General features: G+C 41.6%; 1 protein-coding gene and 1 pseudogene across 7 annotated transcripts in view; one reads left to right on the top strand and one right to left on the bottom strand.

Moving 5' to 3' along the window:
• Nucleotides 1-27,100, top strand: part of DCUN1D3 (defective in cullin neddylation 1 domain containing 3) — a 56,014-nt gene that overhangs the window by 13,921 nt on the left and 14,993 nt on the right. Inside the window, exon 2 of one of the 7 annotated variants that reach the window (XM_018040913.1) lies at nt 13,013-13,143. The exons of the other annotated variants lie outside the window; for them this stretch is intronic. The gene's annotated coding sequence lies outside the window, so the exon portion shown is untranslated. The remainder of the gene's footprint in view (nt 1-13,012; nt 13,144-27,100) is intronic. 7 annotated transcript variants of the gene reach the window in all.
• On the bottom strand, nt 8,577-10,253 carry LOC102185701 (annotated as a pseudogene).

Here is a 27,100-nt window from a genome sequence, read left to right as displayed (position 1 = left end):
CTTCCCTGATGGCTCAGTGGCAAAGAATCCACCTGCAATGCAGGAGGTGTAGAATCTATCCCTGGATTGGGAAGATCCTCTGGAGAAGGAAATGGCAGCTCACTCCAGTATCTTGCTCCTTTCCTGTCTCCTGAGAAACCTGTATGAAGCAACAGTTAGAACTGAACATGAAACAACTGACTGTTTCCAAATTTGGGAAGGAGTGCGACAAGGCTGTGTATTGTCATTTTGCTTATTTAACTTATATGTAGAGTACATCATGTGACATGCCGTCCTGCATGAAGCACAAACTGGAATTAAGATTGCTGGGAGAAATATCAATCACTTGAGATGCAGGTGATACCACTCTAATGGCAGAAAGTAAAGAGCCTCTTGGGCTTGGCTTCCCTGGTGGCTCAGCTGGTAAAGAATTTGCCTGTAATGCAGGAAACCTGGGTTTGATCCCTGGGTTGGGAAGATCCCCTGGAGAAGGGAAAGGCTATCCACTCCATATTTTGACCTGGAGAATACCATGAACTGTATAGTCTATCGGGTCACAAAGAGTCGGATATGACTGAGCGACTTTCACGAAGAGCTTGTTGATGAAGGTGAAAGAAGAGGGTGAAAAAGCTGACTTAAAACTCACCATTCAGAAAACTAAGATCATGGTATCCAGTCCCATCGCTTCATAGCAAATAGAAGGGGGAAAAGTAGAAGCAGTGGCAAATTTTCTTTTCTGGGGCTCCAAAATCACTGTGGACGGTGACTGCAGCCATGAAATTAAAAGAAGAAAAGCTGTGACAAACCTAGATAGTGTATTAAAAAGCAAAGACATCACTTTGCTGACAAAGGTCCGTATAGTCAGATCTAAGATTTTTCCAGTAGTCATGTATATATGTGACAGTTGAGTCATAAAGAAGGCTTGAGCACTGAAGAATTGATTCTTTTGAATTGTGCTAGAGATAAGGTTCCTAAGAGTCCCTTGGACTGCAAGGAGATGAAACCAGTCAATTGTAAAGGAAATTAACCCTGAATATTCTTTGCAAGGAATGATGCTGAAGCTGAAGCTCCAGTACATTTTGGCCATCTGATGCAGAGAGCTGACTTGGAAAAGAGCCTGATGCGGGAAAAGATTGAAGAGGAGAAAAGGGGTGGCATCACCAACTAACTCAATGAACGTGAATTAGAGCAAACCTGGGGAGATAGTGAACTGGCATGCCACAGTCCATGGGATCACAAAGAGTCAGTCACGACTTAGCAACTGAATAACAACTATTTCCCTAGGTGCAAAGGCTAGTCATTATTTTCAGGTAATTGCTGATGAGTCAGGAGAAATTCTGAAAGGGGATATGTAAGGATTGTGACTTTCATCCTTGATCTGTAGACTAGAATTTGCAAACCTAGAGTGAGGTTGTTTAATACCTTCTCTTCTTGGGAAATTGCCATTGGATCAGTCAGTCTTGGTTCAGGTCTCTTGTGGGCAGCTGAATAGTTGGACTTTTAAAAATGAAAGGCACATAAAAAACACTTCTTTCCCAATCATACAAATAGTTATCTCCATGATAGTATAATCTCCATCTATGGAGTGTAAGTACTCAGGACCACACATTTAAAAAGGTAAATTTAATACTGAGTCAGAATGAAAGATGTGCAAATGTAGTGGTAGAGTTCAAAACCTTTTCAGGCCATTCTTAACATGTTTCCAGCGCCACTTTGGTTTTCTCTTGGTAGACTAACCTTTTATTCATTGGGAGCCTTTTCACTTCTAAAATAAAGCCCTTTTAGGATGCTGAAACTTGAACTTTCATGGTAAGTTAAAGTGAAAAAAAAAAGGGGGGGGTATACTCAGAGACTTTTCTTGACTTCAGACCTTCCTATCAGAGAACCAGAATTGCTTAATTTATTAGAGCATTTGCTTTTCTAAGTTTCCAGCTCACAACCATTCCGTGGCCTAGCAGAAAGAGATAATAAAAAGTTAAGCAACAGGTAAAAATCTTTTACAGTTGCCTTTTCCCAGTTGGAAGCAGAGTTTTTCCTTCCCTCTGGGCAGTTTGGCCTCTAAGCTCCTCCTTTTTCTGATTTGAAACTTTACTATTTGCATAGTGTTTAAATTGATTCACTCACAACCAAGTTCTGAATGTCTCCAGCAGTAGTACCTTTGACTCAGGCAGCTTAAGCAAAAGATTATAATAGTGGTTTAACAGGACAAAATCTTTAAAAACACACTTGAAGGTTGTTTTTACTCAAGATTTCCAAACAGATACAAACTGTTTTCAAAGAAGAGCCAGTCTCTGTGGTTTTCAACTTAGACATACATGAGCAGGGAAGCAGCTTTCCCGGATGGAATGTGGGTCTTTCATAGAGAACTTGTGAAGCTGAAAACTCATCTTATTAAGTCTTGGCCTCCAGACTTGATTCTTTTACCGTTATATTCAAAGTAAAGTATGTGTAGTCTGAATTTTTCTTAAGGATCAACTCTAGGATGGGGTGCATAGTGCTTCAGGGAAAATAAACGTGTTTATATGCTGCCAGATTTTCATTCGAGTAAATTTGAGTGTCTTTTGTGGACCTTGTTTTTAAAAACTTTATGGTAAGAAAACAGATATAAAAATAAGTGAAAGTGTGAAGGGACAGAGACTCTAGGTCAACTTGAAGGAGTCAGGAGAGGAGTCCTGTAAGAAGTAAAATCTGATCTTGGATTGAAATACCAAGAGTAGAGAGGGAGGAGGCATTCCAAACACAAGTAACAGTATGTGTAAAACTACAGCAGGTTGAGAAGCCATGGCATCTTGGGAAGCGGCAGACGTTTCAGTATGCCCGAGGGATGTGGAGTGAGAACAGGAGAATGGCAGTAATTGAGGCCAAATTAAAAAAAAAAACCTTGTATACCTTATTAAGGTTGGATTTGTAGGTGAAGGGGAGCTATTAAATAATTTTGAGTAGAGGCATGGCATATTCACATGGGCTATGTGTGTGTTAAAAAGATCACTCCAGTGGCAGTTTGGAAGAGAGATTGAAGGGAGCAATCCCAGAAGCAGGTAAATACTGCAGTAAAGATGGCAGAGGCCTGAACTGTAAAATTATTGAGGGAGGGATAGATATTTAGGAGTTAGAGCTTAACAAAGTTTGGCATAATCTATTGAAAAGTTTATTGCTTGCAAATCCCACGTAGGTTTTAGGCTAAAAGGTGCTCAGCTCCTGAAGTTGCTCAGAGACCCAAGCTGACGTGGGTTCCACCATCATGTGTTGTACCATCTGTATTGTCTTGTTTACCATGGCAAGGGAAAAGATGGCTGAGATGTCTTGTGCCACCTTGAGGCTTGGGCTTGGAAATGATAAGTATCACATCTGCCTATAGCTCATCATGTCATTTCTGCCTATACCTGTTTGGCCAGAAATGGACACATTTCCTCATCTAACTGAAGAGGCTGGGAAACTGGGGGAACTGATGGCATGTTGGATGAGCTTCTCTGTCTGTGCTACAGTGTAGGGTCTTAAATAAGGTGCTTTGTTTCTGAGTGTATTCCCTTATTTGTAAAATAGGAATATCAAGAGTACCAGCCTCACTCCCAAAGACTCTAAGGGGATCCCCAAGACACTTTTCATAGAATCTGAAAGACCAGATTCTCTTCTTAGTAATACTGACATCATTTGTCCTTTAGACTTTGAGTCTACATGGTGTGTTATATCACAAAAGATTGAATGAGAAGCACATACGGGAAATTAGCTGTCTTCTAAGCCAGACCTTAGAGACATTTTCAAAAATGTAAAACAATGTCGCTGTTCTTATTAAGTTTTTGGAAATAGTTATTTTTCATAAAATTGTCATTTATGTTAACATATAATGATTTATTATTGATATTTAGTTTTTAGAAGCTATTATTTTCTTATGCAGACTTCCCCTTTCCCTAATTCTTCAATATTTTTATTCTTTGTACTATACATACTTCAATAACCTTGCTTAAAATGCATACATATATAATAACAATTATGTGTCTTTATTTTTATTTTTAAAATTGTTATATTAACAGTGTTGTATTAGTTTCAGATATATAGCAAAGTGATTATCCAAACACAGGTATCTATTCTTTTTCAAATTCTTTTCCCATTTAGTTATTACAGAATATTGAGCAGAATTCTCTGGGGGTGCTTGTTGAAGGTCCTTGTTGGTTATCTATTTTAAATATAGCAGTGATGTTTTAAGTGAATTAATACAGTATTTTTAAATTTTTCAGTTAAAGTACCAGCCTCATAGGGCAGCTTTAGGGATTAACTGCTGTCACAACTCTAAAATGCCTAGCATTGTGTCTGGCACAATAAAGATATTGGAGGGAATCTTTAAGTTTGATCTTGAACTTTTCTTATTATGTGCCATAGGTGGGTGTCCTCAGTCATATCCGACTCTTTTGCGACCCCATGGACTATAGCCTGCCAGGCCCCTCTGTCCATGGATTTCCCAGGCAGTAATACTGGAGTGAAATGCCATTTGCTTCTCCAGGGGATTATCCCAACACAGGAGTCAAACCTAAGTCTCCTGACTCTCCTGCATTGGCAGGGGGATTCTTTACCACTGAGCCACCTGTGATTATTTACTTAGTGGATTATAACCAACAATTAAAAACCAAGTTAAAAAAAGAAGCAGCGTAAATTAGAGTTCATCATCGAAGTGAGAGTAAATGTGCTTCATAAGTTGTGTGTGTGTGTGTGTGTGTGTGTGTGTGTGTGTGTGTATGCATTTGGTCAGCATGTAACTTGTTTCGTCACTGATTGTTGCAGTTCAAGTTGGAAAGACACTGATTTAGTTCAAGCTCTCATTTTACAGTGACTGAAAGACTTAAATATACTTAACAAAAAAATGATTGTATTCTACTATACTTTTTTGAAAGAGGCAGTTTAAACTGCGTTAATGTGTTTACTTATTTTTGGTTGCCCTGGGTCTTCGTTGCTGTGCGCAGGCTTTCTCTAGTTGTGGCAAGTGGGGGCTGCTCTCTGTTGCAGTGTGCTGGCTTCTTATTGCAGTGGCTTCTCCTGTGAAGCTCCTGGGTGCCTGGGCTATAGTAATTGCGGCACGTGAACTCAATAGTTGTGGCTCATGGGCCTTAGAAAGTGTGGGCGCCAGTTGTTGTGCATACTGGCTCAGTAGTTGTGGTGCAGCACGCTTTAGTTGCTCCACAGCATGTGGAATCTACCAATATCAAGGATCAAACCCATGTCTCCTGCATTGACAGGCAGATGTCTATCCACTGTACCACCAGAGAAGTCCATAGTTTTAAAAAGTAGGCTTGAAAAAAATCATCCCTAACTTTGAGAAAGAGTAGAACATGGATTTGAATTTCCAAAGTGTTTGTTAGATGCCAGTTAGCCCTTTTCATTTTACCATATACACTTCCTGCCTTCTTGGAACTTTAATCCAAGATGTGGTCACTAAAACAGTAACATCTTTTCTGTACTTGTCATTTTTTGCTATCTCCTTGAGAGCCATGAATATATATATTCCATAGGGGTAAAATGTATAATGCATTCAAGCCTTGAATCCATAGTAGAAATAATTATTTATTATAATAGGGGGTCATCATAGACAATAAAAAATATTCAGTCAGAAGAACTTACTGAGGAAGGAGTTAATGAATATTTTCTTTTTCTGTTTTTTCTCTTTTTGACCTGTAAGAAACAAGTATGAAAGTTGTATTTAAGTTTAACAAAGTATTTAAGTGACTTCTCTTACAATGAATAGTGATGTCAACCTGCTGTGTCTTTTTCAGAGCAGTGGTGGATAATAATGCTTGCATTTTGATTAGCCCATGCTGAGTGAATAGGAGTTAATCCTGGCTGCCTCGCAGAAGTAGATTTGTTACATAATTTATGGTACCCAGAAGCCCTTTGAGGAGGTCTTTATCATCTTATTATCCGGACAGTATCCATCTAGGCCTGAAGATTAATTTTTGTTGTTCTCATCTAGTTCCACCAGACTGATTTAACAGCAACTTGCTGTTAAATGCTGGCACTTGGTTTTTGCTTTTGACACAAAGGTATGCTAATCAAGAATGGCTGTTAGGAATCCTGTAATGTTTCAATTAGTGATTTATTGTCATTTAGAGGGTTCCCCCCCGCCCCCATTAAACCGATTTAACTTCAGAAAAATGAGTCAATTCAGGGTTTCAATCATTTCTTCTTCAACTAGCCTCCAAAAAAGGTTTATTAATGATTCTGTCTTGTAAATTGCTGCTGCAGTTCATTTGTGTCAGTCCCGTCACTGCTGAAACAAATGCAGGAGGAATGTCAGTTTAGTTTTCCTTCATCTGGCACATGGACTTCTTAACTCTATTACTGGTAGATGCCTGCTGTTAAACAAGTCTGTACTATTTTTTATGACTTGCTGAGAAGTCATGTGGTAGTGTGATCCCTGTCCCCAACTACCAGTGCTTAAACTTATAATTTTCAATGTATTGTGTTAAAACAGACTTCTAATTCTGGATATTTTTCTTTTCAGTTTTAAACCTAAAGGCGGAAGTTCTATTTTTAGAAAATACTCTCCTAGAAAAGTTACTGGTGTCGCTACCCCAAATACTAGGCCTAAGGGAAATACTAGGCCTAAGGGTGGGAAGAGCAAGAGCTGACTGTTTCACATGGCTAAGCAGAATGTGTGGGCTGGTCTGCCAGCCAGCAGAGGTGAAAGCTGCCCTTTGCTTTCTTGGCAAGTACAACTGGCTGTGAAGGCCCTGATTAGGACTTTAGGTTTTGGCCTTTTCCTGGCAGTTATATGAAACATAGTCTATTGTCTCCAGTGGTTCTGAAGAGATGCAGGGCCTTGATGGTCCACATCCCTTGTCCTCTTTGCAGGAAATGTGCTTCATCCCTCAGAATTAAAAGCCAGTCTGTCATCAAGCAAATTTTTTAAAATACTACAGTGTAAAAAAATATCTTAAGTAGTGTAAAACTTGCTGTGAGTTCTTCATGTTCATTATATAGCATGCAAACAAGCTGTTGGTTTTTGCCCTTACATCTCTAGACACCTTAAAAGTCATTCCTTTGTTTATTGTGATAGAGAAAAAGCAGTTTGGACCAGCACCAGAAGGTTTTTCATTGCTTGGAGAACGCTTGGAGCTTCCTACAGTGCTGCATGGCTATGGCTTGAATAAACTGTCTGGACTTTCACCCTTGCTTGAAGGACAGGCAAGAGTGATTTCCATTATTATGTGGATTTTTCCCAGGGGACTAAGTTGCAGGTCAAAAAGAGGTACTACAGGGTGAATGTCTCCCAATTTTAGCTTCAAATTTTGGCTTTTGCTGTTCAAGGTGAAAATTAACTTGCAGAATAAGGAGAGATAGGACTATATACTGCTGACTAAGAAGCTGTGTTTGTATCACATTATCTGGTTAACTGATGAGGTAGGGAATAATTTGGAACAATGAGACGATTTCCTTTTTTCTCTCTGATGGTAGTAGGGTGTTGAGAGGCTAGGTGTCCAGGAATTGGATCTTAGGAACCAGCTCTTGAGTGGTGAAATTAAGGCCTACTCTACATCCTTAGGGCTTCGGTTCCTTGACTGTTGAGTATTTGATAACAACATAGAATTGGTATATATAGCTATCATCCATTGAAAACTAACTGTGCTAGGGACAATGCTAAGCATGTCGTACTCATCATTTATTCAATCGTGAGTTAATACATTTAAGTGCATAGACTAGTACTGTGTACAGGGTGCTCAATAAATATCAGAGATTATTATTCAATAGATATTATCAAAACATTTACTTCCATGATAAAGCTTAGGTGCCCAGGACAAAATGTTGAATAAAATAATTTCCACTCTTCTGGAAATTGCTTTCTAGTAGGGGGAGTGGAAAATAAATAGGTTAACCAGAATTTCAGAGAGTAGTATGTGCTAAAGAAATAAAATAGTGTGCTGGATCAGAGGGAGATGGTACTTTAGATTGGTTGGACAAGGAATACATCTCAGCATTTGAACTGAAATCCTCTGATACGAAGGAGCCATTTATTCTTCACAGTGACCCTTTGTCCCAATTTTCAGGTGAGAAAACAGAGATGCAGGGTGACTAAGTATGTGTGGAAAGTGAATAGAGCTGGGCTGTACAGACCCTATCATTCTGCATCCAAAGCATATCATGTCCTTCCCAGAAGGGCAGCTGTAGGAGTTGAACTATATGCAGTTGGTTTTGAGTAAAAGAAATGGAGTTGGTTGCAATACAGGTAAAACCCTCAGGCAATTTAGAAAAGTTGTAATTTCATGGACCCCGACAATCCTGGGATGCAAAATTTGAGTATGAGTGTGTGTATGTATGTATATTTTATTCTAGAATCCAAAGCTATCTTCAACTTCTCAAAGGTGATGACAAAAACAGCCTGTGCACCACTGCTTTCTTTTAGGATGTTTTTCATATTGTTTTTTTGGAAAGTAAGGCCTACTTGGTAGGGCAGAGTTGTTGTTTTTTTTTTTTCACTTCGGTGATTTATTATTTACAAATCTCTGCTTCTATACAGGATAACAATTGCACTGTTTTTTGTTTTTTTTTTTTAATGAGATAAAATGGCATCGCTGATGTGGCCAGTGGGCCCAGGCCCCACTGCTCGGTCCTGGGAAGGAGTGCCTGGTCTGGAGCCCTCTGGCCAGCAAACCTGCCAGGGGGCCAGGGGCTGATGCAGCTCCCTACCCTCCCACCTCATCCATCTGGGGTTGCAGCTGGCCTGGCAGAGTGGGGGCAGAGCTGACAGAGGTCCTGGTGCTGCAGGTAGACGCCAGTCCCCCACGTGTCCTCAGTGAGGGTCAGTCCCAGAGGGCCCAGGTGTGGCCGCCGTGCTCAGAGGACCTGCTCTGTGCTGGAGGCTGAGATGTCCAGGAGCCACCTGGCCACATAGGGGTTTAGTTCGTCCTTGTCTTGGCAGAGTGTCCACACGTACAGCGTTTGCAGTACCATCTCCAGGTCGCCCTAGACCACCTTGCCTTTGGAGTTCTTGATCACCATCACCATCTGGGCCTGGAAGGTGATGATCAGCACAGACCCCTGCTCCATTATCATGCCCATGGCCATATCGATGTTGTCAGTGTCCACGATACGGGAGTGCAACTGGAGGGCCAGACCCTTGGCCTGCTGGATCAGTTTGGCCAGTTGGCTGTAGACAGCTTCATAGCACCAGTCTTTGAGAATGTCAAGCTCCTGGGAAATCATGGCCTCTAGAACGTTGGGGATGATGTCGTTCTCACACTGCTGCAGGAACCGGTCCTTATTGATAGCGGGGTCTACACGCAGGATCTCTGTGAGCACCTCTGACATCTCCATCTTCGAGAACAGGCCTCCCAGCAAGCCTGTGATCTTGTCTGTCAGTATGTGGGACTCCCAGATGAAGTCGTCGTCACTCTCTTCATATTTCATTTTCATCTCGAAGAACTGATTGAACACACATTGTTGTCCCTGAAGTTCTTCCACTGCTGGTATCACTTGGAGTCCTTGTGTAGCACGACCCCCAGTGCCTCCTCGTTGCCCTCAAACATTTTCTCTTCCTTGAATTTCTCTCTGTCGAATTCCTTCCTTTTCAAGGGCCGTTCAGGCCGTTGGTAGGGTCTGGTCTGTCCCAGGATGTTCTCGTTGATCTCCTTGACAGACTCCATGCCCTGGGAGAGGACTTTGAAGGCAGTGGTCCAGCCGAGCTTCTCCCCACCTTTGGACACTGACTTGGCAGATTGCTTGGCGGTCTTGGCTGCTTCTTCCACACTCTCCTTGATATTTCTGCCAAGGTCACTTTTACTGACTTCGTCAAGACTCTCTTTGACAATGCCCATAATCTCCCCTAGCTTCTTCCTGATCACCTCACTCGTCCGCTGGGTTTTCAGTTCAGTGGTTTTGTATTTCCTCCTGGCTTCCTGGAATGCATCTGACTCTTCCAGCTTCTTGGCCTTGTTTCAGAACTTTTTTATACTTTGTTTCATTTCTTTGTTTTTGGCTAATTCCTCTTTGATGTTATTGAGCAAACTGGAGAGAAACCCTCTTCTGTTTCCAGAGGAATAGGATTTGGACAGGGTTAGCTCTCCCCTTGGCTGGGCAGCTGGTAGGTACTATGGGGTAGCACCCCTAGATTGTGGCTGGACAGGAGATGGACTCCGCTGCCAAAATATCTCTGTGGGCAGTGGCACCAGCCTGCCCACAGTGCTGCCACTGCCATGGTAGAGGATCCTGTGTGCTAGGGCAGAGTTTTAATAGAAAGCATTGCAAATGACCATTCAGTTCAGTTCAGTTGCTCAGTCTATTCAACTCTTTGGGACCCCATGGTCTACAGCATGCCACACTTGCCTGTCCTTTACTATCTCACGGAGCTTGCTCCAACTCATCTCCATTGAGTTGGTGTTGCCACCCAACCATCTCCTCCTCTGTCATCCCCTTCTCTTGCTGCCTTCAGTCTTTCCCAACATCAGGGTCTTTTCCAGTGAGTCGGCTCTTCTCATCTGGTGGCCAAAGTATTGGAGCTTCAGCATTACTCCTTCCAACGAATATTCAGGACTGATTTCCTTTAGGATTGACTGGTTTGATCTCCTTGTAGTCCAAGGGACTCTCAGGAAGCTCCATCACTACAGTTCAAAAGCATTAATTCTTTGGCACTCAGCCTTTTATCCAACTCTCACATCCGTACATGGCAACTGGAAAAACCACAGCTTTGACTAGACAGACCTTTGTCAGCAAAGTAATGTCTGTGCTTTTTAGTATGCTGTCTAGGTTTGTCATAGCTTTTCATCCAAGGAGCAAGTGTCTTTTAATTTCATGGCTGCAGTCACCTTTTGCAGTGATTTTGGAGCCCAAGAAAATAATGTCTGTCACTTGTTCCATTTTTTCCCCATCTATTTGCCATGAAGTGATGGGGCCAGATGCCAGATCTTAGTTTTCTGAATTTGGGGTTTTAAGCTAGCTTTTTCACTCTCCTCTTTCACTTTCATCAGAGGCTCTTCAGTTTCTCTTGGCTTTCTGCCATAAGGGTGGTGTCATCTGCATATCCGAGGTTATTGATATTTCTCCTGGCAGTCTTAATTTCAGCTTGTGCTTCATCCAGCACAAGTACATCTCATGATGTACTCTGCATATAAGTTAAATAAGTCTGTTGACAATACACAACCTTGATGTACTCCTTTCCAAATTTGGAACCAGTCCATTCTTGGACTGCATACAGGTTTCTCAGGAAGTAGGTAAGGTGGTCTGTTATTCCCATCTCTTGAAGAATTTTCCACAGTTTGTTGTGATCCATAGTCAAGAACTTCAGCATAGTCAGTGAAGCAGAATTAGATGTTTTTTTCTGGAATTCTCTTTCTTTTTCTATGATTCAACAGATGTTGACAATTTGATCTCTGGGTCCTCTCCATTTTCTAAATCCAACTTGTGCATCTGGAAGTTCTTGGTTCACGTACTGTTGAAGGCTCGCTTGGAGAATTTTGAGCATTACTTTGCAAGCCTATGAGATGAGTACAATTGTGCAGTAGATTAAGCATTCTTTTGCATTGCCTTTCTTGGGGATTGGAATGAAAACTGACCTTTTCCAGTACCGTGGCCACTGCTGAGTTTTCCAAATGTGCCGGCATGTTGAGCGCAGCACTTTCACAGCATCATCTTTTAGGATTTGAAATAGCTCAACTGGAATTCCATCACCTCCACTTGCTTTGTTCGTAGTGATGCTTCCTAAGGCCCCCTTGACTTTGCACTCCAGGATGTCTGGCTCTAGGTTAGCGATCACATTAGCATGGTTATCTGGGTAGCTAAGATCTTTTTTGTACAGTTCTTCTGTGTATTCTTGCCACCGCTTCTTAATATCTTCTGCTTCTGTTAGGGCCATACCATTTCTGTCCTTTATTTTGCCCATTTTTGCATGAAATGTTCCCTTGGTATCTCTGATTTTCTTGAAGAGATCTCTGGTCTTTCCCATCCTGTTGCTTTCCTCTATTTCTTTGCATTGTTCACTTAGGAAGCCTTTCTTCTCTCCTTGCTATTCTTTGGAACTCTGCATTCAAATGGATATATCTTTCCTTTTCTCCTTTGCCTTTCACTTTTCTTCTTTTCTCAGCTATTTGTAAGGCATCCTCAGATAACCATTTTGCCTTTTTGCATTTCTTCTTCTAGGGGATGGTCTTTATCACTGCCTCCTGTACAGTGTCACAAACCTCTGTCCATAGTTCTACAGGCAGTATGTCCATCAGATCTAATCCCTTGAATCTATTTGTCACTTCCACTGTATAATCATAAGGGATTTGATTTAGGTCATACCTGAATGGTCTAGTGATTTTCCCTACTTTCTTCAAGTCTGAATTTGGCAATAAGGAGTTCTTGATCTGAGCCACAGTTAGCTCCTGGTCTTGTTTTTGCTGAGTGTATAGAGCTTCTCCATCTTTGGCTGCAAAGAATATAATCAATCTGATTTTGATATTGACCATCTGATGATGTCCATGTGTAGAATTGTCTCTTGTGTTGTTGGAAGAGGGTGTTTGCCATGACCAGTGCCTTCTCTAGCAAAACTCTGTTAGCCTTTGCCCTGCTTCATTTTGTACTCCAAGAACAAACTTGCCTGTTACTCCACGGATCTCTTGACTTCCTACTTTTGCATTCCAGTCCCCAGTATTTTTAATTTAATTGTCTGCTTATCTTTACCCTCATTAATGTGCCCTTTGGTCTCATGCCATATGAGTGCACATTTGTGAAATAAGTAACTTGACCAAAAAAAAAAAAAAGAAAGAAACGTCCAAACATTGGGGCCTCAGGTTTCAACCTACAGGGAATATATTTCCAATAAAGACACACTAATGTGAGCATTTTCTATCACTGTCTTCAAAACCTGAATACTTTATAGACTTTTTAGTACTTGACACTGAAGAGAAATTGTTTCCACCATAGTAATTGAAACCAAGAGAGTAGCAAAGTTATGGTCAGGTCTGGTCTTTCAGTTTCATAGGATGTGGTTTAGATCCAGTAGCCTGTGTTAGTCAGAAGATTGATCATGTTATTGCATAGGGAAAGACTTACAGGAGTTTTTACTTTGCAGTCATTCACGTGGTGTCTGAGTGCTGGGAGGAGGTTTTTCCTTGGAAATGTGAAGATGACAGAAGCATACACAATAGGATAAAGCAGCTGAAAGTGCTCTGTGGTACTTTTGCTTGAACGAGGCTTAAGATGGTAAGAACTGCAAGAAAGATTCTTTTTCTCTTAGTCATATCATCTTTCAAATAGCATCCTCCTGGTCCACCCAGTTGTCATGAGATTTTACAGTTTGCTCAAGCTTGGGATCATTGGTCCTAGTGTTCAACTAAGAAGTCTCTTGATATATTTGGTTGAAATTGTGGCCTGCTAAGTTGGTCTCTGACCATGGTATCAGATCTTCTATTTCTTTGCTCTGTAAGTAGATCTGAGTGACATAGTTGTGTCTTGGTCGGGACTGTTTCTGTTGTGACGGGAAAACTGGCATATGGCTTATGCTAAAGGAGAATTAATTGGCTCATACAACTGTGAGGTTCAGGCTTTGATCTGACTTTAGGTACAGTTGGATTCAGGGTTCAAATAATGTCTTTAAAACTGATTTTGTCTCTTGGCACTGGTTTTATTCTTGTGTCTTACATGCATTTAAATTGAGACCCATCTGATAAGAAGAGATAGTTTAACCCTCACAGTGACCCTTGGATAGGCATTATTGTTTTCTTTGGTGCTCTTTCTGATAAGAAGACCAAAGCAGCTCCAACCTTCCTTGCCTTTAGTGCAAAGATTCACTTTGTCTGACTTAGGTCGCTTGCATATTTCTGACCCAGTTGTTGAAAGCCAAGGACATAGGGAGACTTTGGTGGGCTTGAGTCACATAGTTCATTATCAGCCCTACCCAACATACATGACTAAGAGTGAGGGAGTTGGATCTTTTTAGTGAAGAAAATTGAGTGGCCAACTGATGAAGAACCTGGATGCTGGGGGAGCAGATGAGTCTGTGCTGCAAGCCTTTGATCCAATCTGAAGCTAAAAGGCCATATATTAAGTCTGTGGTCTGAATCCAGACTATTAACCGTTTCAAGTGCACCATAGTTCCATTTTGAATGAAATACTTGCTCCCTGGGCATGTGATTCACTCAGGTTCAAGTCCGTGGGTCAGACCCTTCTACCCGCAATGGTAAACTTATGATAGTTCTGTTCAGTTCAGTTCAGTTGCGTCTGACTCTTTGTGACCTCATGAATCGCAGCACGCCAGGCCTCCCTGTCCGTCACCAGCTCCCAGAGTCCACCCAAACCCATATCCATTGAGTTGGTGATGCCATCCAGCCATCTCATCCTTTGTCGTCCCCTTCTCCTCCTGCCCCCAATCCTTCCCAGCATTAGGGTCTTTTCCAATGAGTCAGCTCTTCGCATGAGGTGGCCAAAGTATTGGAGTTTCAACTTACGATATGGGGACTCTTACTCATTAGATCTATTATTATCATTAGACTGTTATTCATTAGATGGTCTTTATCTTTTTTGTGTGTGTATGGGACATGGGGAAAGGTTCATTTTCTTTTGAAACAGTAAATCAGGGGAATTTAGATATTATTGAAACATGATTAATCTCTTTCTGTTCCCTGCTCTGCACCCCACTCCCATCATTTAACAGTACTGTCTTGAAATCCTTGGAGCTAAAATTGTTGAATTTGTCAATCTTTTGATGCAATTTATAATGAAGCAAATGGTCTCTCATGTTTTCCGTCCTCCTCTGGCAGTTTGATACTTTTCCTAAAATATAATGTCTAAAAGTAATTTTGGTAAGGTATGTTGGGTTTTGTTTTTTTTTTTTTAAGAAATTGAATTAGTTGACAAATATTACCAGGTGATGTTGGAAGAAATACACTCCCAGTACAGTCCCATTATATAAGTTGACACTACTTTTTTTGAATTTAGATTGATTTTATGTGGTGACTCAGCTGATAAAGAATTTTTCTGCAGTGCCAGAGAACCAGGTTCAATTTCTGGGTCAGGAAGATCCCCTGGAGGAGGGCATGGCAACCCACTCCAGTATTCTTGCCTGGAGAACTCCGTGGACAGAGGCACTTGGGCTGCAGTCCATGGGGTTGCAAAGGGGCAGATACTGAGTGACTAATACTTTTCACTTTTCATACACACACACATACACGTATAATATGTTTTTGCATAGTCTTTGATCTGTTGTTCCGCTTCTGGGAGTTTATTCTCAGGAGCTGAATTTTAGCTGCATAGTCTGTTTATTATCCCAATATTGTTTATAATAGTGAACTGTTGGAAGCAAACTAAATGTCCAACCATTAGAGTTTAAACTGTCAAATTATCAATGAAAGACATATCTGGCAATTAAATATGTTTTAACAGAGTGTCTCAACCTTTCTGCAACCCTTCTGCAGTGTAGCACCAAATTTTTGACAGATTGAAATCGTAGGCAATAAATAGTTTATGGGTTATGTGAAATAGCTGGTGTGTCAGTGGTAATACTGCCACAGTCTTGGTGGTACAGCCATTGATTTGCGGCTCTTTTAAAGCATTTGATGAGGAAAGATTTATATGAAAAAGTGTTTTCAAACAGTTTGCAAAACAGAATGTACATTATGACTCAGTTTGTTTAAAAGTTGGATATGTGTACTATGAACATGCATGTATTTATTTATGTGTGCCACCTATATGCTTATATAGACCACTGGAAGGATATATTCCAAAATACTAATTTAGGTGGAGGGATTGTGTTGGTAAGTTGTGTTCAACTCTTTTGGGACCCCCATGAAGTATGGCCTCCCAGGCTTCTCTGTCCATGGGATTTCCCAGGCAAGAATACTGGAGTGGGTTGCTATTTCTTTTTTCAGGAGATCTTCCTAAGATGGGTCGAACCAGAGTCTCTTACATTGGCAGGAGGATTCTTTACCACTGAGCTACCTGGGAAGCGGCAGGTGCTGGGGTACTAGGGGACTTTTTCTCTTTATGCTACTCCATATTTTCTAAACTTTGCAGAATCACTGTGTAATGTTTTTGAATTTTGCAGTGGGAAAGAAAGCCTTAGTGGTCTTACTTCTCTGACCAGCTTACTGATGTAATTGAAAAAAGATATTCTTTTATTATACAGATCTTTTTTCTGTCCCTCTTCCTTTTCTTATCTACTAAGCTTTAGCAATCAGCTTGCATCATGGAGCTCTGGAAAAAAATGATAAATGTGGCCTCAATGAATTTGGATTTTTTTTTTTTTTTTAAGAATCAGCAAACATTTAAATGTTAGCAAACATCACCTTTGTTACCATGTGATGAACATGAGAGCCGTTTAGTAGAAATGTGGCTCTAGAAACTACATCTGTACATTTGTGGTCATTCAGGTGCCCCTCTAAGAAGACAGCTGCATGCAGTCATTCATCATCTGTATATTGGATTCCTTTCTCATCTTTTGACTCATTTCATAGTTTCCTTTCTTGCCTTTCTTAGATACAAAGACCATATCTCAACTCCAGTTAACTATTTTTCATCAGTAACTACTGAATTCTACAGGTGACTGAAAAGTGAACAGTTGATGTGGCGATTGGGTGTTTGAGGAATGATTATCTAGTAAATGTAAATTATCAGGTAGATGTCTGGGATGGCTGGTACCATATGCTAATTGGAAGCAGGCAGTTGGTGCCTAACCAGTGGTTTTACCTTCAGTGTGACATAATGAGGCCTGTATTCTGAGGATGAGCTACAAGCTAAAACCAGAGTTAAAGAGTATAGCGGTCAGGCTATTTTTATTGTGGTACCATGGAGCAACATCAGGTCAAGAAGCAATAGTTAGAACTGGACATGGAACAACAGACTGGTTCCAAATTGGGAAAGGAGTACATCAAGGCTACATATTTTCACCCTGCTTATTAACTTATATGCAGAGTACATCATGTGAAATGCGGGGCTAGATGAAGCACAAGCTGGAATTAAGATTGCCAGGAGAAATTTCAATAACCTCAGATATGCAGATAACACCACCCTTATGGCAGAAAGTGAACAGGAACTAATAAAAAGCCTCTTGATGAAAGTGAAAGAGGAGAGTGAAAAAGTTGGCTTAAAGCTCAACATTCAGAACACTAAGATCATGGCATCCGGCCGGTCCCATCATTTCATGGCAAATAGATGGGGAAACAATGGAAACAATGACAGACTTTATTTCTTTGAGCTCCAAAATCACTGCAGATGGTGACTGCAGCCATGAAATTAAAAGATGCTTACTCCTTGGAAGGAAAGCTATGATCAACCTAGACAGCATATTATAAAGCACAGACATTACTTTGCCAACAAAGGTCCGTCTAGTCAAAGCTATGGTTTTTCCAGTAGTCGTGTATGGATGTGAGAGTTGTACTGTAAAGAAAGCTGAAGAATTGATGCTTTTGAACTGTGGTGTTGGAGAAGACTCTTGAGAGTTCCTTGGACTGCAAGGAAATCCAAAGAATTGATGCTTTTGAACTGTGAGCACCAGAGAATTGATGCTTTTGGACTGTTGTGTTGGAGAAGACTCTTGAGAGTCCCTTGGACTGCAAGGAGAGCCAACCTGTCTATCCTAAAGGAAATCAGTCCCGAATGTTCATTGGAAGGACTGATGCTGAAGCTGAAACTCCCAATACTTTGGCCATCTGATGCAAAGAACTGACTCATTAGAAAAGACCCTGATGCTGGGAAAGATTGAAGGTGGGAGGAGAAGAAGATGACAGAGGATGAGATGGTTGTATGGCATCACTGGCTCAGTGGACATGAGTTTGAGTATGCTCTGGGAGTCGGTGATGGACAGGGAAGTCTGAAGTGCTGCAGTCCATGGGGTCACAAAGTCCATGGGGACACTACTGAGTGACTGAACTGAACTGATGGAACATAAACCCAAGGTGGCCCTCTGTTTGTAAACAGTAAATTTAGCTAATGAAAAAGCTGGTGCAGAAACACAGAGAGTAACCAGCTTAGAAATCTGATGCTCCTTATGATGTCCACTTTGCACATAAGTGTACAGTCAGACTTATCCAGATCAGTAGTGACAGCAAAAATATTCCAAGTGTGGGTCACTAAAATAATTCAGCTGTTTTTTGGTTGTTTAGAGTCATGTGGGATTAAATATGTAGCAGCTTTGGAACCCAGGGACCAAAAATGCTTGATTCTTTGGTATTTGGGAACTTTATAATATGTATGTATTGACTTTGTTGAATTTGGCAAGTAGTATTTGTTCTGGCCAGCCCACAGTGGCCTCAGTCCTCAGACCTCAACTGCATATATATTCTCAGTATATTTGAAGTATGCAAGGTAAGGAACATAAGACTCCCTCAAAAAGAAGAGAGAAATTATTTTGTATAAAGCTAACTGGTCTTAGTCCTGTGACCTAAGATTATTTTACAGAAATATAACCAATTGGTTTATTTTCTTTAAAAAAAAATTTATCTTCCCTTCCTTCCTCCCTGTGTTCCCCCATCCCTCTCTTCTTTTTGTAGTTTTGAGATTGGTGGATTTAGAAAGTCATGTGTTCCTACCCATCCCTAACTGGAACTGCTGTCTTAGCTTGCAGTACATTTTAGGACAAAAAGTCTTAAAAACATGAAAATAGCAGACACGCCTCATTTGCTTTGGCAGAGGGAACAGCTTTTTCTTCCAAGTAGCTCTAGGTAAGACCTAATCTCCAAAGGTGATCTTGTAAGTTCCAAATGACAGAAAGCAGAAGACCTTGTGTTTTAAAGTACTCCCTCCAGTCTTTCTTCCTTGTTTGTTATTTTCGCAAGTTTACTTTCTAAGAGGTAGTTTAGAAATGGATACTACCCATTTCCTGACTGTTTCTCAGGTCATTCAGCATTTACATTTGCCAGCTGGTATCAAGAGACTCTTGTGGTCTTGCTTTGAGACTTCTCAGGGGGATGGCTTTTGCCACTATAGCTGCTTCAGCCCCTGGCAGCTGGGTGTCTGGCATATATAGTGAGAAGTAAAAACATGTGCCCAATTAGCTATACAAATTCTTTGGATGAAAGTTGGAAAGATGGGTTTCTTACTGCTATAATATGTAAAAGCACTAATATTTGCTAGTGGCTTCTTGCTTCTGAATAGACTCTATCTAGGTGGGAACAAATGGGACAGGTGGACTGGATCATTTCCTTCTTTCAAAGAAGTCATCAGAGTAGACCTCAGGTGCCTTGCTGACATTGGCTTTTGGTACCAGCATTTGCCTCATTTTTTTTAAGCTCCCAACCAGGTACAACAATGAACCAGCTTGCTTGCTCTGTTTTCCATATCATCTGTGCTCATTCTTAGTCTTGTGTTTGACTCTTTGTGACCCCCCCCACCCCCCCCAGACAAGCTTGCCAGGCTCCTCTGCCCATGGAATTTTCCAGACAAGAATGCTGGAGTGGAGTGCCATTTCCTATTCTAGGGGATCTTCCACACTCAGGAGCTGAACCCACATCTCTTGCATCTCCTGCATTGGCAGGCGGTTTCTTTACCACTAACGCCACCTGGGAAGCCCATATGTTTTATGTCAGGGCCTTTTTCTTAGCCTGCAGAGATCAAACTAAGATGATTAGGAGAGGGAAGGCTGCAAAAACAGTGTCACCTCTCACCTCTTGTTCAGATTGGAATAGACTGACTTTCCCATTTTCCTTTGGCTCTAGTAGGCTTGGGCAAGAAGTATGAAAACTGTTCACTGAGGAGGCAAAAGCCCTGTCCTCAGAAGGCTTGCAAATTTAGAACTTCTGCCTCTTTGCATGTCAAAAAATAAAGGTTGTCCCAGAATGTTGGACTTCAAAGGATTTTAATATTGGGTACCTAGAAACTCAGAGAGGTTAAGAGACTTGTTCAAGGACATTCGTCACTTAGGGACATCCCAGACCAGAACTGAAGGCTTTCTGAGACTTTACTCTGATCCTACTGATTCAGTACCTCTGGAGTACAATCATGTATTGATAATGTATTTTTTCTTCTTGGGCCATTATTGTCTCCTTAGGGGAAGAGTATATCCTGGCATGTGTGTGTATGCTCAGTTGCTCAATTGTGTCTGACTCTTTGCGACCATGAACTGTAGCCCACCAGTCTCTTCTGTTCATGAAATTTTCCAGGCCAGCGTACTCGAGTGGGTTGCCATTTCCTACTCCAGGGGATCTTCTCGACCCAGGTACTGAGCCTGTGTCTTGTGTCTGCTGCATTGGCAGGCAGATTCTTTACCACTATGCCACCTGGAACAGCACAGTGAAGAACAGTAAGTAGTGAGACCAGTGATGTAATATGATGAGTTTAGAATCAGACTCCTGGGTTTGAATCCCTTACATTTATAGATTGGCTGTGTGACCTCAGGCCAAATCCCTTAAACTTTGTTCAGTTTATTCCCCTGTAAAGTGAAGATTTTATTTTCTTCCTCATAGAGTTGTAATTGGTTAAAAGTGATAATTCATGTCAGTCTCCTCATTACATGCAACCAACTTAAAAGATTATTGCTATTAATAAACATTTTAAAATCCTCTCTCAACCTGGACCAACCAGATTGACTGTTTGCCTCTTTCCTTTCCACTTTTATGCTCCCAGTCACTGAAGGACCAGAACAAGACTCATCATCTCTGTGAAATTTTCCCACTGAGTAGATTTTGGAGCCTGACAAACTGATTTTATTTCCTAGTCCCATTGCTTAGTGGTTAAGAAACCTCAGTTTCCTAATCTGTAAGACCTCTGACATCATGGGTTGTTGTGAAGTTTGAAGATGATGATGTATATGAAGCATATAACAAATACCAATTCCTCTTCATCAGTCCCTCCACCTTCCTTTCCATAACACTGGTTCATACTCCTCTCTCCTTAAGCTGTCTCCATTTGTCTTTGTGTGGTTTAGCCCTTCATGGTCTTTCTGGACATAAGGGGTGATTCTGTTTCAAAGGCAGACTGTAAGTCCTAGAATACAGGGACTTGCCTGATTGTCACTTCATGGAGCTGCCTAAGAATTAGAAACATTTTCCTGAGCTCCCTTCTCTGGCTGTCTGTGGAGCCAGAGCATTCACTGGGACCGTGATCTCTGGGACTGCCCTTAGCCCAGCAGTGCGAGCTGCAGACCTGGGGCCAAGCAAGCAACCAAGCCCATCCCCAGGAATAGTAGCTGGGTCTGCCACAGGAGAGGAGGGAGGCTGGAAGCTGATGCAGAGAAGGAAAGAGAGAGGCAGAAGCAGTTAGAGCTGAGATTGGAGGAGAAAAGCTGGAGGCTTATCTTGGTCCAACATAAACTAAGCAGTTACTGCCTTTGATCTTTCAAGTAAACCCTCAAAGCTATGCCTAGAACTATGTTTCCTAGTTTGTAGCTTTTTTTCTCCCTTTATTCTTCCTGCCTTTCCTTTCTTCCCACCCCTTCTTGTCTGACTCCATTTCACTCGTGTATGCCACTTTAGCTGAAACAGGAGACTAGAGTCACTTACTGCAAGAACAGGAGAGCTACTGTGGGCATTTGGGACATCAGCATTCCTGAACTGCCCCAGGAGACCTGGCCTGGCGGCTGACGAGCACTTTTCGAGGAAAAGAGGAGCTTGATCCTGTCACCAGCTTTCTGATAATAACAATTACAATAAAAGCTAACACTTACTGAATACTTTTTATGAGTCAGGTATTAGGGCAGAGCATTTTACATGGGACATCTCATTTCCTCTATCCACCAGTCCATGAGGTACACCTGTCCCATTTTAAAGTTATATGCTGATGGTCACAAACTTGGTGCATCACCATGATTCAGATATAGGTTCGTCTGCTTGTGGCGCTCATCCTGTTAATTACTCTGCTCCAGTTTCTCCTTTTCTAGATAGCTGCTTGACCTCTGTATACTTACATTTCTTTTACTATGAAATGGCAGTAATTATTTCCTAGAGCTACACTTCAGTGTAGCTCTTACAATATACTGACAATGAAAAGTGGGATTAATTAATGATGATATTCTGTTAGTAATGAAATTTGGTTCTGGGGAGCCCAGATTGTGCTGAGGCTATCCAATTCAGAGGGATAGCAGGAGGACTACTGGGAAAGTAGTTCCATTAAATGAGTGTAAATCAGTACCAAGTTAGAATCCTGGCTTTCTCCAGATCTACACACCTGGAACCTAGTGGAGAGGGAATGAAATTTGGAACTGACTGGAAGATTGCCCCAGATTAGGGACAAAATTTAGTTCGGTTCAGTCACTGAAGCGTGCCTGACTCTTTGTGACGCCATGGACTGCAGCATGCCAGGATTCTCTGTCCCTCACCGACTGCCAGATCTTGCTCAAATTCATGTCCATCAAATCAGTGATTTCATCCAACCATCTCATCTGTTGTCCCCTTCTCCTCCTGCCTTTAATCTTTCGCAACAGCAAGGTCTTTTCCATTAAGTCAGTTCTTCGCATCAGGTGGCCAAAGTACTGGAGCTTCAGCGTCAGCATTAGTCCTTCCAATGAATATTCAGGAATGATTTCCTTTAGGATTGACCGGCTTGATCTTCTTGCAGTCCAAGGAACTCTGAAGAGTCTTCTCCAACACCAGTGTTCTAAAGCATCAATTCTTCGGCACTCAGCTTGCTTTATGGTCCACCTCTCACATTCATACAGTTCAGTTGAGTTCAGTCTCTCAGTCGTGTCCGACTCTTTGCGACCCCATGAGTCGCAGCACGCCAGGCCTCCTGTCCATCACCAACTCCTGGAGTTCACTCAGAGTCGGCGTCCATCGAGTCCGTGATGCCATCCAGCCATCTCATCCTCTGTCGTCCCCTCCTCCTCCTGCCCCCAATCCCTCCCAGCATCAAAGTCTTTTCCAATGAGTCAGCTCTTCGCATGAGGTGGCCAAAGTACTGGAGTTTCAGCTTTAGCATCATTCCTTCCAAAGAAATCCCAGGGCTGATCTCCTTCAGAATGGACTGGTTGGATCTCCTTGCAGTCCAAGGGACTCTTAAGAGTCTTCTCCAACACCACAGTTCAAAAGCATCAATTCTTCAGCGCTCAGCCTTCTTCACAGTCCAACTCTCACATCCATATATGACCACAGGAAAAACCATAGCCTTAACTAGACGGACCTTATTCGGCAAAGTAATGTCTCTGCTTTTGAATATGCTGTCTAGGTTGCTCATAACTTTACTTCCAAGAGTTAAGCGTCTTTTAATTTCATGGCTGCAATCACCATCTGCAGTGATTTTGGAGCCCCAAAAAATTAAGTCTGACACTGTTTCCACTGCTTCCCCATCTATTTGCCATGAAGTGATGGGACCGGATGCCATGATCTTTGTTTTCTGAATGTTGAGCTTTAAGCCAGCTTTTTCACCCTCCTCTTTTACTTTCATCAAGAGGCTTTTGAGTTCCTCTTCACTTTCTGCCATAAGGGTGGTGTCATCTGCATATCTGAGGTTATTGATATTTCTCCCGGCAGTCTTGATTCCAGCTTGTGTTTCTTCTAGTCCAGCGTTTCTCATGATGTACTCTGCATAGAAGTTAAATAAGCAGGGTGACAATATACAGCCTTGACATACTCCTTTTCCTATTTGGAACAAGTCTGTTATTCCATGTCCAGTTCTAAGTGTTGCTTCCTGACCTGCATACAGATTTCTCAAGAGGCAGGTCAGGTGGTCTGGTATTCCCGTCTCTTTCAGGATTTTCCAGTTTATTGTGATCCACACAGTCAGAGGCTTTGGCATAGTCAATAAAGCAGAAATAGATGTTTTTCTGGAACTCTCTTGCTTTTTTGATGATCCAGCGGATGTTGGCAATTTGATCTCTGGTTCCTCTGCCTTTTCTACAACCAGCTTGAACATCTGGAAGTTCACGGTTCACATATTATTGAAGCCTGGCTTGGAGAATTTTGAGTATTACTTTACTAGCGTGTGAGATGAGCGCAATTGTGTGGTAGTTTGAGCATTCTTTGGCATTGCCTTTCTTTGGGATTGGAGTGAAAACTGACCTTTTCCAGTCCTGTGGCCACTGCTGAGTTTTCCAAATTTGCTGGCGTATTGAGTGCAGCACTTTCACAGCATCATCTTTCAGGATTTGAAATAGCTCTACTGGAATTCCATCACCTCTACTAGCTTTGTTTGTAGTGATGCTTTCTAAGGCCCAATGACTACTGGAAAAACCATAGCTTTGACTAGACAGACCTTTGTCAGCAAAGTAATGTCTCTGTTTTTTAATATGCTGTCTAGGTTTGCCATAGCTTTTCTTCCAAGGAGCAAGCATCCTTTAATTTCATGGCTGCATTCACCATCCACAGTGACTTTTGGAACCCAAGAAAATAAAGTCTGTCACTGTTTCCATTGTTTGGCCATCTATTTGCCATGAAGTGATGGGACCTGATGGCATGATCTTAGTATTTTGAATATTGAGTTTTAAACCAGCTTTTTCACTCTCTTCTTTTACTTTCAACAAGAGGATCTTCAGTTCCTCTTCACTTTCTGCCGCAAGGGTGATGTCATCTTCATATCTGAGGTTATTGATATTTCTCCCAGCAATCTTCATTCCAGCTTGTGCTTCTTCCAGTCCTGCATTTTGCATGATGTTCTCTGCATATAAGTTAAATGAGCAGGGTGACAATATACAGCATTGATGTACTCCTTTCCCAATTTGGAACCAGTCTGTTGTTCCATGTCCAGTTCTAACTATTGCTTCCTGATGTGCATACAGATTTCTCAGGAGGCAGGTCAGGTGGTCTGGTATTCCCATCTCTAAGAATTTTCCACAATTTGTTGTGATGCACACAGTCAAAGGCTTTGGTGCAGTCAATAAAGCACAAGTAGATGTTTTTCTCTTCCTCTTTTGATGACCCAACAGACGTTGGCAATTTGATGTCTAGTTCTTCTGCATTTTCTAAATCTAGGTTGAACATCTGGAACTTGACAGTTGACATAGTGTTGAAGCCTAGCTTAGAGAATTTTGAGTGTTACTTTGCTGGTGTGTTATATGAGTACAATTATGCAGTAGTTTGAACATTCTTTGGCATTACCTTTCTTTGGGATTGGAATGAAAACTGACCTTTTCTAGTTCTGTGGCCACTGCTGAGTTTTCCAAATGTGCCAGCATATTGAGTGCAGCACCTTCACAGCATCATCTTTTAGGACTTGAAATAACTCAGCTGCATCTCCATCACCTCCACTCGCTTTGTTCATAGTGATGCTTCCTAAGGCCCACTTGACTTCACATTCCAGAATGTCTGGCTCTAGGTTAGTGATCACATCAGCATGGTTATCTGGGTCATTAACATGCTTTTTGTATAGTTCTTCTGTGTATTTTTGCCACCGTTTTAAAATATCTTCTGCCTCTGTTAGGTCCATACCATTCTGTCCTTTATTGTGCCCATCTTTGCATGAAATGTTCCCTTGGTATCTCTAATTTTCTTGAAGAGATCTCCTGTCTTTCCCATTTTATTGTTTTCCTCTATTTGTTTGCATTGATCACTGAGGAAGGCTTTCTTATCTCTCCTTGCTATTCTTAGGACCTCTGTATTCAGATGGGTATGTCTTTCCTTTTCTCCTTTGTCTTTCACTTCTCTTCTTTTCTCAGCTATTTGTAAGGCCTCCTCAGACAGCCATTTTGCTTTTTTGCATTTCTTTTCCATGGAGATGGTCTTGATCCTTATCTCCTGTACAGTTTCTTGAACCTCTGTCCATAGGTCATCAGGCACTCTATCATATCTAGTCCCTTATATCTATTTCTCACTTTCACTGTATTTGATAAGGGATTTGATTTAGGTCATACCTGAATGGTCTAGTGGTTTTCCCCACTTTCTTCAATTTTGGTCTGAATTTGGCAAGAAGGAGTTCATGATCTGAGCCACAGTCAGCTCCCAGTGTTGTTTTTGCTAAGTGTATAGAGCTTCTCCATCTTCACCTGCAAAGAATATAATCAGTCTGATTTCAGTACTGACCATATGGTCAATGAGTAGAGTCATCTCTTGTGTTGTTGGAAGAAGGTGTTTGCTAAGAACAATGCATTCTCTAGGGAAAACTCTTATCAGCCTTTGCCCTGCTTCATTTCGTACTCCAAGGCCAAACTTGCCTGTTTCTCCAGGGAAATCTTGACTTCCTACTTTTTCATTCCAGTCCCCTACAATGAAAAGGACATCTTTTTCTGGTGTTAGTTCTAGAAGGTCTTGTAGGTCATCATAGAACCGTTCTACTTAAGCTTCTTCGGCATTAGTGGTTGGGGCATAAACTTGGATTACTGTGATATTGAATGGTTTGCCTTGGAAAGTAACCGAGGTCATTCTGTTTTTCAGATTGCACCCAAGTACTGCATTTCGGACTCTTTTGTTGATTGTTAGGGCTATTCCATTTCTTCTAAGGGATTTTTGCCCACAGTAGTAGATATAATGGTCACTTGTGTTAAATTCGCCCATTTCTGTCCATTTTAGTTCACTGATTACTAAAATGTCGATGTTCAAATCCTTGCCATCTCTTGTTTGACCACTTCCAATTTACCTTGATTCATGGACCTAACATTCCAGGTTCCTATGCAATACTGTTCTTTACAGCATCGGACTTTACTTCCATCACCAGTCACATCCACAGCTGGAGACTTTTCACTTTGGCTACATCTTTTCATTCTTTCTGGAGTTACTTCTCCACTCTTCTCCAGTAGCATATTGGGCACCTACTGACCAGGGGAGTTCATCTTTCAGTGTCCTATCTTTCTGCCTTTTCATGGGGTTCTCAAGGCAAGAATAATGAAGTGGTTTGCCATACCCTTCTCCAGTGGACCATGTTTTGTCAGAACTCTCCACCATGACCCATCCATCTTGGGTGGCTCTACACGGCATGGCTCATAATTTCATTGAGTTAGAGATGGCTGTGGTCCAAGTGACCAGTTTGGTTAGTTTTCTGTGGTTGTGGTTGTCATTCTGTCTGACCTCTGATGAATAAGGATAAGAGGCTTATGGAAGGTTCCTCATGGGAAAGATTGACTGGGGGGGAATCTGGGTCTTGTTCTGATGGGCAGGACTATGCTAAGTAAATCTTTAATGCAGTTTTCTGTTGATGGGTGGGGCTGTTCCCTCCCTGTTGTAGACTGAGGGCAAACTTGACCCATGCCTTCACAGGAGACTCTTCTCCTGGCTCTTAATGTACTCCAAGAGTCTCTTTCCCCATTCCTGTTAAAGTACTGTAATCAAATCCTACTGGTCTCCAAAGTCAAATTCTTTGGGTGTTC

Source organism: Capra hircus, chromosome 25 (assembly GCF_001704415.2).
Source record: "Capra hircus breed San Clemente chromosome 25, ASM170441v1, whole genome shotgun sequence".
NCBI classification, from domain to species: Eukaryota; Metazoa; Chordata; class Mammalia; order Artiodactyla; family Bovidae; genus Capra; species Capra hircus.
The sequence above is the reverse complement of the archived record's forward strand: the minus strand, read 5'-3'. Positions and strand labels throughout refer to the sequence as shown.